The sequence below is a fragment of the Atractosteus spatula genome, chromosome 3 (genome assembly GCF_055471065.1).
Source record: "Atractosteus spatula isolate fAtrSpa1 chromosome 3, fAtrSpa1.hap1, whole genome shotgun sequence".
NCBI lineage: Eukaryota > Metazoa > Chordata > Actinopteri > Semionotiformes > Lepisosteidae > Atractosteus > Atractosteus spatula.
Window position 1 is genome coordinate 74,774,442 of NC_142708.1, and position 14,431 is coordinate 74,788,872.

The 14,431-nt window shown below is 58.5% G+C and overlaps 1 protein-coding gene across 3 annotated transcripts in view; it reads right to left on the reverse strand.

Moving 5' to 3' along the window:
* Positions 1-1,226, reverse strand: part of sipa1l3 (signal-induced proliferation-associated 1 like 3) — a 46,634-nt gene extending 45,408 nt beyond the window's left edge. The window contains exon 1 of one of the 3 annotated variants that reach the window (XM_088911580.1): positions 1,073-1,226. The gene's annotated coding sequence lies outside the window, so the exon portion shown is untranslated. The remainder of the gene's footprint in view (positions 1-1,072) is intronic. The other 2 variants (XM_088911581.1, XM_088911583.1) reach the window with 2 other exon arrangements.
* Positions 1,227-14,431: the final 13,205 nt, after the last annotated feature.

Here is a 14,431-nt window from a genome sequence, read left to right on the forward strand (position 1 = left end):
GCGTTAGCTCCTCGTCGCTCTTGCCGGGACCGGCTCGCCAGCCTGCCCGCCACAAGCCCCGGCGGCGAACCGGGACCTCTGGGCGAGTCGCGGGCTCCCGTGGCGTGGCGTGGCGTGGCGTGTCCGCGGCGGTCGCGACCCGAGCCCTATTTAACCACACCTTCCTCTTGCGCCGCCTGACAGGTAGTCGGATCGCGCGCCTTGCCCCCCCCCCCTCCTCCTCCTCCTTCTCCACAGCCTGCAGAACCGAGCCCGGACCCGGCGCGGGCGAGGCGGTTCGGAACTCAGAGCCCAGCCCGGCGACACGAGCTAGTCACGGCACCGGCCCCGGGCTCCGCATTTGTGTCACTCAGCCCAGCGGTCTGCATGTCAGCCGCAGGCGGTGGCAGCGAGGGGGCTATCCCGTGAGAAATGCCACGGACACGTTTCAGGTCAGGCAACCAGCACACTCCTGCGAAATCCACTGATTGTTTACGCTCAGTTCCACAGCTTCATACGCGTTAGCGAAACTTTGTTCTATTCAAGCCTCGTTAAACACGCACTTCGCCACATACACTCCTTCACTTCCGACCGTCCTCACTTTACCAATGATTGAAAACTCGCTATTTACATTGCCAAGTAGAAATGACATATGGCAAGCGCAGCAGCACCGTCCCATGGGATGTGTAGTTCGACGAAGCGGAAGCACCCGTTGCCAAGACAATGAAACCGGGCGGTCAAAAACTACAAGCCCCAGGATGCCAAAATACACAGCGCCTGCTCAATGCTATCGAACAGATCAGGAAGGACCAGTATAATAAAATAGAAAAAAAAGGCATTTTAAAAGAACAGACTATTGAAAGGGAGAAACGAAATAAGTGCAAAGTTACACAGAAACGCCCAGTCATGTGGATCCATAAGGAGGAACTGAAAAAATAATGAACATATCATAAAGTTCGACAAATACCTAGTAAGAAAAAACCTAACGAACTGAGTGTGTGCGCTTGAGTTTGTTCACACTGCTGCTACTATCACAGTTCAGAAAAGAATACATTATCCCAATTTAAAGCACGCCCGACGTCTGCAAGCTTACCGTCAAAGCTCCCCTCGGTCCTTAAACGTGTAATCCAGTTAAAAATCTGTCAGCCCGTCAGGTAGAAATTCCAGTTTGCTCGTGTTATCGCGGCTTGAAACACAGACCAGCCGCTCCGTAACCAGAGAGCCTTCTCCCTCTCCAGCGAGTCTGCACTGCGCCTGTGCGCACCAGAGCCACCGGCCTGCAGTACACCGGACCTCCGCTAGAGGGCACCCATTCTCTTGCCTCCCTATAGCTACATGACTACAGCATTTCAAAAAAGTTTAAGGGCAACTAATCCGTATTCTCCACTCATCTCTATCCATTTTCTAACCAGTTCATCCAGCTCAGGGTCGCAGGAGAAGCCGCAGCCTATCCCAACAAGCAACGGGCACAAGGCAGGGTGCAACTTGGATAGGTCACCATTCCATCAAAGGGCAGACACAGACACACTCACACCAGGGCCAATTTTCCCAAAAGGCCAACTAACCTGCTGGTCCGTATTTGAACTGCAGGAGGAAACTGCAGAGCCAGAAGGAAACCCTTGTGCACAGAACAACCCAGCAGCCATATCTCCCTGCCACTCCCAGCTGGCAGCCCACTGGAGCTCAGCAGATGTGAGCCTGGCCAGCACCTGGATGGGAGACCTCCTGGGAAAAACTATTGGTTCTGCTGGAAGAGGTGTTAGTGGGACCTGTGGAGGGCGTTCGCCCTGGAGTCTGTCTGGGCTCCAGTATAGCGATACGGACACTATACTGTAAGAAAAAAGGTGCCATCCTTCAGATGAAAAGAGTAGGGGTGTTATCCCAGTGTCCTGGCCAAATTTCCCCCCGGCCCTTACCAATCATGACCTCCTAATAATCCCCATCTCTGAACTGGCTCCATCACTCTGCTCTCCTCCCCACTGAGAGCTGGTGTGTGGGGAGTGTACTGGTGCACTCTGGCTGCTGTTGCATCATCCAGGTGGGGGATACACACTGGTGGTGGTGGAGGGGATCCCCATTACCTGTAAAGCGCATTGAGTGGAGTGTCCAGAAAAGCGCTATATAAGTGTAAGTAATTAATTAAAGATCATTACAACAAGACCATAACCAGCCAGGTACCACCTGTCACTAGGCTGCATACCTTCTGTACACAGAGCTCCTGACTGGCAGGTGTCTCTCACTGAGGCTGCACTGCTGACTCACTACCACCCTGCCTGCTGGTCCCGGGACAGAGCCTCGCCTTGGAGACCATCCTGCAGGGAGCAGGCGGCTGCCTGAACAGTGCGCCGTCTCCCCTCACCCGACCTGCTGCAATCGCACGTGTCCTAGCCGCTGCGCAGGGCACCACAATTACAGGGAGCAGAGCATCATGGGCCAGTCACAGCAAAGGAGACACAGGATTAGAATTCAAGAGCAATTAAAAAAAGTCAATAAACAGCTGCTTAAAGTCTGATCTGGGGAAGGGAGCGATGTAGGAGCGCTGATGACAGAGGAAGACAGAGGGGTGCTGCTGTTCTTCCTGGGTGTGTCAGAAGGGATGAGTGCGCTCGTCTCAAGAACAACGTTATATTTACAAGCCGCTCACCTGCTAACAGTTCAGTTGTCCCTGCAGGTCCGTTTCCCGCGGGTGTGAAGGTGACAGGCTCGGGGTAGGCCAGTAAACCTGACCCCCAGCACGGCTGCCAGGGTGCCTCAGCTGCTGCGATTAACTCCAGGCGGGCCTGCAGGTCAGGGACACCCTCAGAAAAATCCGAGCGCGCTGAGGGCGAGCCCCGTTTCGGAATCAGCGCCGAGTGGCCCTGTTGCCCAGGAGCTGGGAGGGTGGGTCGTGCGAGTGGGGGGAGCGAGCGGCGAGGTGAGGGGCAGACAGTCCGTGTCCCGGAGCTCCAGTCCGGCCTGCTCCCTGCACTCCCTGCCCTTTCCCTGCTGATGTCTGTGTCTGCCGGATTAGCCTCCCTGTCCGGACGCATCAGTTCAGAGGGCCGTCGGCCCACCCGCCTCCCCGTGCTCAGTCGTATACGCTTGCAAATTCCCACCGAGCTGTCAGCCGGAAATAACCCTGCTGCCCTGGGCCGGTGTGGGGGGGGGCAGCTTTGCCAGGACGTGAGAAGGCCCCCCCACCAGCCAGAGCCATGCCACCCTGGGGCTCAGGCACGTACACACGAGCACCAGCTGAGCGAAGCAAAAGCTCCTCACAGGCTGCCGCCTGGGCTGAAGACAGAAGCCAGGCCTCCACTGCATCCCTGAGCAGCCCTTTGTTAAAACCGACTTACTTTCTTTTAAAATAAAAACACCTTGAGCACAATCCGTGCTGCACCAATAGGACAGCGCTGCTCCGGGCTGCCTGCGCTGCCCCCCCCGCCAGGCACAGTGAGGACCAGAGCAGTACAAGGAGCTCATCTCTCGTCCTGCATGGGGAAAGAGAACCGCACACGCGGGCAAGTCCGCGGTCCAGCGTCTTAACGGGAATTAACGGGTCAGTGAGCACCGAGGCGCAGGGCCCCTGCTCACTCTGAGCAATGCTCTCCTCCTGATACAGCTGGGCCTTCGTGCCCAGAGCCCCGATCTGGAGAAACTACTGCCCCAGGGCAGCACAAAACAGATGGCTCGCTGCAGACCCCCATACGGATGGTTCAGTGCAAAAACTGAGCCCGAGGAAGCTGCTTAGGAGAAAGACTGAGGAGCTCAGTCAGACGCACCGTTCTCGTCTTCTGCAGGCCGCAGGGGAGCAATCAGAAAAGCAAACAGGACATTAGGGTACAGAGATAATAACACAGATAACATCAGGGCGTCTAGAGGAAGTGGGACTGCAGAGTGTGAAATACGGGACCGAAGTTATTATTCTATGAAAAAGGTCTTTTGTCCAGAACATCCTGTAACATTTTTTTATCATTTAAATCTGATGTACAACACCAACATCTCATTTCAGGCAAGGGATGTGATGGTAAAACATCATCAGCAAGACTTCATTTAGAACACAGCGTCCAGTCTAGGTCACCAGGCTCCAGGACATTTCTGAGGACCCACACTGACGGGCTCTTTCCATCCCATCTCTCTGTCCAACACACCTACTCCTCCTCTCCATGTGCAGCCATGTGCAGCCTTGAACCCACGTGCACTCAGGTGAAAAACACAAGCACGTGCTGTTTCTTCAGAAGAGATTGGAAAGTGTGAAACACAGAAAGTGTGTAAGAGCAGACTCTTCCAGGTGTGTCTGTTGAAGGAGGACTCTTCCAGGTGTCTAATGAAGCAGGACTCTTCCAGGTGTGTCTTCAGGAGCAGGACTCTTCCAGGTATGTCTTCAGGAGCTGACTCTTCCAGGTGTGTCTTCAGGAGCAGACTCTTCCAGGTGTCTTCAGGAGGAAGACTCTTCCACGTGTGCCTACAGGAGCAGACTCTTCCAGGTGTGTCTTCAGGAGGAAGACTCTTCCAGGTGTGTCTGTTGAAGGAGGACTCTTCCAGGTGTCTAATGAAGCAGGACTCTTCCAGGTGTGTCTACTGAAGCAGGACTCTTCCAGGTGTGTCTTCAGGAGGAAGACTCTTCCACGTGTGCCTACAGGAGCAGACTCTTCCAGGTGTGTCTTCAGGAGCAGACTCTGAAACGTCATTGTACAATGATTGCAAACATTCCTTGAGTAAATCGTGTAAATGTTGACACAAGTTAATGATGACATATATAGCATATAAAAGTGAGAGTGTATTGATTCTAATACGATATATTTATTCGATACAGGACATATAATGAATGAAACACAGGTTCCGCAGTGGACTGTAATTAATTAGTGGAGTCAGTCGATCGGCCTGTGGGCCCTCAGCTTCTGCTCCTGGTCCACTGCGCCCTCGCGTGGCACCTGTGCAGCATTAAAATACTGAGCCGTGAAAAATCACGGGGGGACTCAGCGGAACATAGCCTGGACTCGCGGAAAGAGGAAAAAAAACACCGCGCCGGCCTTCTGTTTCCGAATTAATTAAAAAGGTGCATTTTTCAAAAGCAGTTCTTGTCGTTGTGTTAATTGTGACGAACTCGGTTCGCCCAGCGCGGATTCCGGAGAGCCGCGATCTCGGGTGGGGTGGCCAGCATGAAGAGAATCGTCCCCGAGTGGAAATCGCTCTTTCCGCAGATAAAACAGAAGATACAGGCGTCTCGGGTAAGGCTGGGGATCCACGCGTGACAGACGGGTGGGGAAACGGGGTTACCGCTAGCTGCCTTGCCGGGCCGAGCTTCTGATCCCCCACAAAGCGATCTGTCCTGCAGCCACGGCTGTCACGAGTGTGAATTTTACACAACCCCGAGCGCAGAACCCCGCGAAGCGACGCGGGTTTGGGGCGCGAGTGAGTGACCCAGGTTTGAGTGCTCAGCGCTCCCCGCCCTGCTTGCACCCCCCGACAGGCGCGCGACACCTCGGGGTGGCCGGACGAGGAGGATGAGGAGGAGGAGGAGGAGGCGGTGTTCCTGGACGCCAGCCCGGCGATGACGTTCCGCGGCAGGTGCGCCCCGGGCCACCTGCGCTGCCTGGCCGTGCACAGCTCCAGCTACAGCCGCGTGGCCGTGGGCTTCCTGTGGGGCCAGGCGCTGGGGCAGCACCGGGTAAGCGCGCGCTGCCGCTGGAACGCGGTGTATAATTAACCAAATGATTTGCTGACTCCCGGGGTGCGGTACAGCTCCCTGCTTGCTGACGTGTATACCAGCTCTCCGTGTTGAGCAGGGCCTACTACAAGAAACAGGTGTTTGAGTGTGCTCTGTCTTGGGCTCAGGGTTGTGTGGCGGACGTGATACTGGTAGACAGTGTCCGTTGTGCAGGCAGAGAGTTTTTACTCTCTCGGTAAAGAAATACACACTTAATACACACGTCCGTCACAGCTGGAGAGCTGCCCAGGGGTCTTCGCCTTCCGTGTCCTGTTCACCCCAACACAAGACAGGAGGTGCTCCTCCCTGCCATTCTCGTCTGCCAACGCTGGTGCGTCACGTCTCCCCTGCACCGAGAGACGAGGTCTCACCTCCGGCCGTGACTCTCTGATTTTCCTCTTGTAGCACAGAGGTAGGAAATAGAGAAACTGACTCTCAGCAGCTCCACCCCCCTGCAGCCTCATCTCAGCTGTCGAACTGGGCGGAATGATGTGGGAGCTGGAAGGGAGACCAGGCGGCTGCTTTGCGTGGTGCAGGTGGACCAGCAGGTGGCGCTCCTCCCTCGGGAGCAGCAGGAAGGTCACTGGGGGACACTGTCCTGTAGGAGGCGCTGTCCTTCAGATGGGGTGTTAATATGGGGTCCTGACTGCTTGGTCAGAGCAGTAATTAGTAAAGAATCCCTAAAGTTACTCCTAAATTCACTCCTCCCCTAATCTAAAGTGAGATGACAAGCCCTGAATCAACAAATGCAGTTATTATTATTATTAAATATATTATTATTATTATTATTATTATCATCATTATAATTATTATTATTGAATCATCCAGACACAGCATATATCCTGGGACTCCTGCATCTGCAGATTGCAGTTATGACACAATCTAATCTTCACCCCGTTGAAATCCATTAATCGTCTGTCAACTAGAAACACCTCACTTACTCTCGAAGAAACATCTCACTAGCTGGTTAAAAAACAGTCATCCCATATCCCATCAACAAGACACCTTGGAACAATGGCGCTTGCTTTGCACAACACCAAGCCCATGACGGAGCCGGCTCAAACACAGCAGCGCCCAGCAGCTGGGCCTTGACACACGACCCGCGCAGGGGTGAGGTAGCTGCTCCCTGCCCCCCTGCACACCTGTGGGTCTGCTGCAGATGGAGGCCTGGGTCGAGACCGAGGAGAGGGAGATGTCCCGGTTCGCCAGCTTCCCGCTGGAGGCGGGCTACCTGGTGGAGCGGCTGCTGTTCGTGCCCGGCCAGCGGCTGTTCGTGGGGTACTGCAGCGACGTGGCGCTGCGCCTGTACGGAGACCTCAAGCAGCAGGTGGGGCTCCTGCAGCAGGCAGCCTGCCCCGGCTCTGTCACCAGCATGCACTACAGCCAGGAGTCGGGCGAGGTCATCACCGGCGGCGTGGGGTTCATCGCCTTCTGGGGCTTCTGGCCCCGCCCGCAGCAGCTGATCGGGGTGACGCACCTGCTGGACTGGAGCTGCTGCTCCCTGCAGCGGGACACCTTCGTCCGCGGCCTGGCCACCGAGAGGCAGTCGCTCTCACTGTTCGCCCTCTGCGGCGACGCCGTCCGGGCCTTCGACTACCTCACCAAGCAGGAGACGCGGGCCTTCGCGGGCGCCAGCAGCGGCACCCTGCTGTGCTGCGCCCCCTGCGCGGTGCAGCGGTACCTGTACACCGGGGACTCGGCCGGCTGCGTGCAGGTGTGGAGCCAGGACACGCGCAGCCTGCTGCAGGAGTTCCGCGCGCACGCCCGGGCCGTGACCAGCGTGCTGCTGCGCCCCGCCACCAGCACCTGCCTCACGGCCTCGGCGGACGGCTGGGTCAAGGAGTGGAGCCGCGCCGGCGAGCTGCTGCACCAGCTGCTGGCCGAGCCGGCTGGCGTGGCGCAGATGCTGCCCCTGGGCGAGGACCGCTTCGTGTGCGCCTCCCCTTGCGCCTTCTCCGTCTGGAGCCTGCCGGGCATCTGCGGCCTCTTCAACGCCACCGGCTGCCCGCTGCGGCGGATCTCCCGGGTGCAGTGCGGGCCGGGGCGCGCCCGGCTGCTGGCGGTCACCCAGGACGGCAGCGTCCGGCTCCTGTGCCCCGTCACCGGGCAGATGGTCCTCCTCTCCTGGCCCTTCCTGCTGCTGGAGGAGGCCCTGGACTACGCCTACGACCCCGGTCGGGAAGAGCTGTTCGTGGCGACGGGCTCGGCCGACGTCCTGGTGCTGGACACCGCGAGGTGCCCGTGCCCGGCCAAGCACTTCCTGTCCACGTCCAGGGAGCGCGAGGACGGGGTGCTGTGCCTGGAGGCAGTGACCTCGCCCGGCGAGCCGTGCCTGGTCTTCGGCGGGCACAGGAACGGCAGGGTCTCGCTGCTGTCGCCCCCCCGGTGCCACGCCCCGGCGCGGAAGGCCCACGACGGCGCCGTGGTGCAGATGAGCAGCCTGCCGGGGGGGCAGCAGGCCCAGCTGTGCTGCTACGGCACGGACCACCTGCTCAGCCTGTGGCAGGTCAGCTGGGGGCGGCGCCGCGCGGACCTCCTCCCGCTGGCGCGGATCCGCTGCTCGCGCCCGCTCCTCCACACCCGGCTGCTGCCGGGGCAGGTCTGCGCGGTGACCCGGGACCACGCCCTGCTGTTCCTCGGGCCGACGGGCCAGGCCGTGGAGCCGGAGCGGGCCGGCGCCCCCCCGATTGCCTCGCTGGACTACTGCGCGGCCCTGGGGCTGGTGGTGACGGCGGGGCCGGAGGGCACCGTCGAGGTGTGGGACTCGGCCGCCACCCTCCTGGCCGAAATCACCCTGGGGGAGCGGCTGAGCCAGGTGTGCTTTGCCAACCCCAGGGGCGACCTGCTGGCCAACTTCAACGGCAACACCTACCTCCTCCCCAGCCTCCACTTCCTGCCGCCCCGCTACCTGGGCGCCCTGCTGGCGCAGGAGGGGCAGGACGACGCCGTGGAAGAGCCCCTGCCCTTCCGTCCCGTCCCCCTTGAGGACGCCCAGGTGGTCGTCCTACCCAGGTACCACCTCGAATCCCTGGGGGACGACGCGGCACCCCAGCCTGGTGAGGAGCCGACGCCCGTCCCCCCTGGAATCAGCAGCAAGCCGGAGAGGCCCCGGAAGAGATCCAGGATCGGCCTGCAGAGGCAGATGGGAGCGCCGGCGTTGCCGAAGACTGGCACTGCCCGGGAGCCGGACTCCAGACCAGGTTTGCCCAGTTACTTTTACTCCCCCCCCCCCCCCTTCAGGCCTTAACCCCCCTGTGGCACAGCCTGGGGGCGGCTTTGTTTGTCGAGATGTTACACGACATGTTTCAAAACAAACCCCAGCCCAGCTTTCGATTCGTGCTTCAACTCAGCAAAAATGAACAATTTCCTTTTTCCTAACCCGTGCCATCTACTACTAGAGCCGCATCTTTACCTTATTACAACGACAACACAGGAGGAAAAAGCTCTGAAGCCTGTTCACGGGTTTCCTCTCCTCTAGCTGCCCCACAGCGCCCCCTGCCTCTCTCTTTCAGGAGTCGTCCCAGAGCCAGCTGGGCAGGCACCGGTCAGGGAGGAGGCTGTACTAGGGAGCACCGTGCTGCCAACCAGCCAACCCCAGCCCCAGACTCCCTGCGTGACCCCCGTTCTCCCAGACTGGCCCATCGCCCCAGATGGCTTCATCCCCAACTCGGTGATCCGGGGCTGGGGCTGTCGAGACGGGGACGCCCCTAACCCGGACGGGGAGGAGTCCAGGTCCTTCCTCAGGCACCTGCAGGGTTTCCGGGAGACCCACTCCGAGTCCTCGGACACCCTGCTCCTGGGTGACAGCAAGAGGAAGAGGAGAGAGCGGGCTCTGAAGGGGAGGAAGGGTGCCAGGCCAGGCCCGGGGATCGAGGTCCAGGGCCCAGAACTGGAGCTTGGGGCTGCTGGGCCGCCAGTGGAGGAAGACCTGCTGACTCAGATCGCCAAAAGTCCCTGGCTGTCCACGAAGCCCCAGGTGATCAACCTGGAGAGCGTTGTCGGCGCTCTGCTACGCTGCATGGCTCAGTCCTGCGTCTCCGTGTACCAGATGTGCGCCTCGGCCCTGCTGAGGCTCTGCCAGGCCTACGCCATCCCCCCTCACCTGCAGGACTGCGTGCAGGCCAGCCTGCTGGGCCACACCCAGCTGGAGGAGCCCGACTGGCGGCGCCTGGAGGGCTGGAGGAGCCTGGACCTGCTCTCCTTGCTCTCCGCCAGCGTCCTGCCTCACCAGGCCCGGGCCCTGCTGGACCCCCAGGCGGCCGTGCGCACGCTGGTCAGGCAGCTCCTGAGCAAGGCGGCCATGATCTCGGAGAAGACCGTGCTGCTGAGGAGGCTGGAGGCCATGCGGACTGCGCTGTAAGTGCAGCAGGCTCACCTGTCGCAGGGCCAGTTCCTGTTTTACAGGCTTGCAGGCTGCAGGAAGGAGAGCAGCCTTTCTGTTTAGCACTGCACACACGTTAATGCTACAAAGCATGCAAATATATTCAAAGCCCGAATTCCCGGAACTAGAGGTGCAGATCCTGCAGCCTGGCCCAGATGAAACCACGATGTCTCTTGGCCACACATGTACACCTCCTCAAACCTTAAAGGGGAACTGCTACTTTAATATTTCAGGGCTGGGAAGAATCAGCATTGATGAGGGCATTTCATACCACACTAAAAGTAAAACTTCATCATCAAGTAACTTGTAAAACCTCCAATTTACATAATGAAATAGACAAAATGTTCCAGGTCAGCGCAGCGCCATGTTCTGCAATTCAGAACGTGGCACTATTACACTGTAAACAAGCAGGCTTAAGAATGCATTTTTTAATCCAATAGAAATTCTGCTCTCTAATTCAAGATCGTTTCGCCGACAAACACTGCACACTTGTTAACTCTCATGCAGGTCACGATGGAACATTTCTGCAGTGAAATGTCTGCTGTACTACTCGCTCGTACTTCACATCACATTAGTCATGACAGTGACTAGCGAGCAGGAAGGGCTTCTTGCGATCTCTCGCTCTCGCCCGTGGCAAGACCAGCGGTTTGCAACAACATGGTGACTTACAGTACTTTCACAGAGTCCATGATTTTATGGTTAATTCTAAATGTGTTCATTTTTGTTCTATGCTGTCAATGACTTTATTTTGTTACCGACAAGTTGGGGATGGCAGTTCCCCTTTAAGACAAGAGAAGCAGAGACAATCTGGGGCCGGACGGGATAAGATCCCCGGTTTAGCGGCGGACGAAAGCAGCCGGCGCTCCTCTCATGAAGGCCCACTCTGCCCACTCCATCCCCACAGACCCCCGTTCCCCTCCCAGCTGCTGCAGCAGGTCCGGGACAACCTGACGGAGCAGCTGGAGCTGGCAGTGCCCCGGGACGCTGGCCTCGCGCCCTCGGAGCCGGCAGACTCTCCCACAGATGCCCCAGATCGGACTTCAGGCCGAATCCTCTCAGGTACCCTGGTTCCTCTCACTCTGCCAGCGCCCCGACATGCCTGAAATGAGTTAGTGCACCACATGGTAGAGATTAGCTCACATGGTAGAGCGCTCGCTTAGCAGGCGAGAGGCAGCAGGATCAATGCCCACATCCTCCAAGTGCGAATGTGAGCTTTGTGTGCCTTTCCTTTAGCCTGAGACCTCTCTCATGTGATCATACCTTCCATAAAGAACGCCATGCAATTGATCGTTTAACGGCCCTGACTTGGGCTGGATGGGGGCTTGTAAACTGAGCTGATTAGCACTGGCAAGAGTATGCCTTCACCTCCAGAGTCTACCACTTCCTTTAAAGGAGCAGTCCCTTGAGACAGACATGTTGTATTGCCTGTCATCTTCAGGCATCATGGGGCACGAAGGCAAGCAGGCAAGCTGAGACGCGGGCAGATGCAGTGAGATTCTGGGGAGGGCAGGGGGCAGTGTTGAGCCCCGCCGCATGTTGCTATGAGATGGAAATGGGCTGCATTCACAAACCCATGTAATCTCTGTGCTCACCTTACAGTGGACGTCCCCGGAGACGCGACGAGCGTCCCCAGAGAGGAGCAAGGTACCGCGCCAGCCTTCTTCCTCCTTTGTCAGTTGAGCTGACCGTCATCTCTGCTCCACTGCCCGGTCACACACTGCAGGAATGACATGTTAAGACTCCTGTTTCACAGCAGTCTGATCCACTTCAGGATTTGCTGGCAGCTGGGTTCTTGTGCCAAATTCTATCAATGAAAGCAGGAAGCACGTCTGCCTACACAATTCTGCCACAGGTAGCCTGTAAGATCTGAAGTGGATCACACTGCTGCAGAGGCAGAGCCTCCTTTTACTCCTTGCTTAACCTTTAACACCTAAGCAGACTGGGCTCCCTGAAACACCTGTTCTCCTGCAACTAAAAAAAAAGGTAACTTAATTGTTTTGCCCTGATTACAGGAGTTGGCAGTGCCAGCTCCTGCATTTAGAAACACAGCAGCTGCCAGTTTGTTTCTGAACGCAGGTAGTGAGGAGATATTCAGAGCCCAAGGTCTGCGTGTCTGTATTTCTAGAGCAGGGGGGGGGAAGACAAGCTGTGCTTGTGGCAGGAATCCCTTGGCTGTAAAGGGAAGTCCCAGAGAGGTGGTCGGTCGAGTGGTGCTGGAGGGAGGGGGATAAGGCACGTCTCTCCTTCCCTGCACAGCGGCCTCGGATCCTTCCGATGGGAAGAGTGCAGCAGATCGGAAAACAATGCTGTTGTTTTTAATTAATTAATTCCTCACACTTACATAGCAGTTTTCTGGACATTCCACTCAAAGCACTTCAGAGGGGATCCCCACCAGACCACCAGTGTGCGGCCCCACCTGGATGATGTGATTTTTAATGACCACGGAGAGTCAGGATCTTGGTTTTACGTCTCATCTGAAGGACGACGCCTTTTTACAGTCTAGTGTCCCCGTCACTATACTGAGGCATTAGGACCCTCACAGACCACTGCGTGAGCGCCCCCTGCTGGCCGCACTAACCTCGTCCAGCTGCAACCTTAGCTTTCCCAGGAGTCTCCCCTCCAGGTACTGGCCAGGCTCACACCTGCTGAGCTCGTGGGCTGCCAGCTGGGAGCTGTAGGGTGATAGGGCTGTAACTGCTTCCTCTCTCTTTGTCTCAGGACGAGCAGACTCGGGCGCAGGCTGGAAAGCTGCCCCACAGCCGGTCCGGACAGCGCCCAGGGGCCGGACAGTGACTAAAGATGACACCTCGACTCGGGTTAAGAGTCCTGCCTGGACCCAGAGGCGCAGGCGCAGGAGGCAGGAGGGCGTCCCGGAGGCTCGTGCCGGGCCGGCCCCCCTGCCCTGCTGGGCCAGGGCCGGCGGCCTGGGCGACGACCCCACCGCGCTGCGCGTCTACGTCAGCAAGGTGCGGTCCCGGCGGCGGCGGGCCCTGCTGTCCCAGCTTGGGGAGGGCGAGGAAGAGGAGGGCGGGAGGGTGAAGGCTGCCCCGCCGCCCACCCCGTGCGACGCAGCCTGGCCCCAGGGCAGCCGGGCCGGGCCCTCGTGTCTCAGCTGGGGGGGGCAGGAGGGGGACCCCGAGACCTGGAGGGACAGCTTGTACAAGCTCATCTCCCGCTACGGCTTCCGCTCCCCGAAAGTGCAGAAAGGGGCAGGCTGGCCTCTGGACTCGGTGCCCACAGTCTCTCCCGCCCCCCCAGGGCCGCCCCCTCTCCGTCCGCCGGCTCGGGACCCCACGCCGGGGCAGAGGGTCCTGTGGAAGGTGGGCCTGCGAGACCCCCGGGAGAGACCCCCGGCCCGCTTCCAGCACGAGCTGCCCCTGCCCTGGCGGCTCAGCGCCCTCACCCTGGACCCCGAGGGGGAGAGCGACTACGGCCGCCTGGAGCTGGACTGGGCGACCGGACAGGGTGGGGCGCTGCAGGACCTGCCCCCGCTGCGGCTGCCCCCCCTCACGCCCGCGCCGCGGGCCGCGCAGTAGGGACCCCCCAGAGTGCTTTATGTACGCCAGAGCAGAGGAGATGAGCCTTACTTACCTGAGCATAATAAAGAAAAAGATCCTTCCCTGCAGTTGAGACGCAGATGACGCAGGTGATTGGGTTGAAGATCATGAGATCCCCCATCGGGTGGAGCTGCTGACCCCAGCAGGGCAGAGGCGGGGTTTCAGCAGACATGGGCCTGGGGCGAATAGCTGTTCCTCCTCCTCCTCCTCACCTACCACCACGCAGAGCAGAGGGCAAGAGCCCCTGTGATGTAACTGCCGAGGACAGGGTAGGAACTGGGGCAGGAAGGCATGATGATGATGATGAGGGTGGTGGTCGTGGTGCTTAGTGAAGGCGAGACAGGCTGCAGTGGGGCCTCGGCACCCAACGGTGCCTCCCTTTCACCTCCCTCTCCACGCCCGGCGCACTGCTGGCCAGGTCCTCTCCCGGCCGCTGGGGCTCTATCTTGGTGAAACTGGGCCGTTTTTAATCAGAAATAAGGGGGACAAACACACCCGAATCACTTCACGGGCTTCAGGGGGAGGAAGAGGAAGAGGGGATAAAATCTCACCTGGCCCTGGAATGCCACTTTTCTGTTAAGCTCTTAAGAGATAAGATAAGATGACTTTATTGGCCATATACAATCTCTTGCATTAGGAATCTGTCTTTTCACATCCACCCCAGCTTGCTCTCCATGAGACACACAGACAGGGAGTGAAGCTTGGGGTCAGAGCGCAGGGTCACCCGTTTATACGGCGCCCCTGGAGCAGCTGAGGTTAAGGGCCTTGCTCCTCTCTCCCCTCTCCCTCCTTCTCCTCTCGCCTCTCTCTCCTCTCCATTCCTCTCCT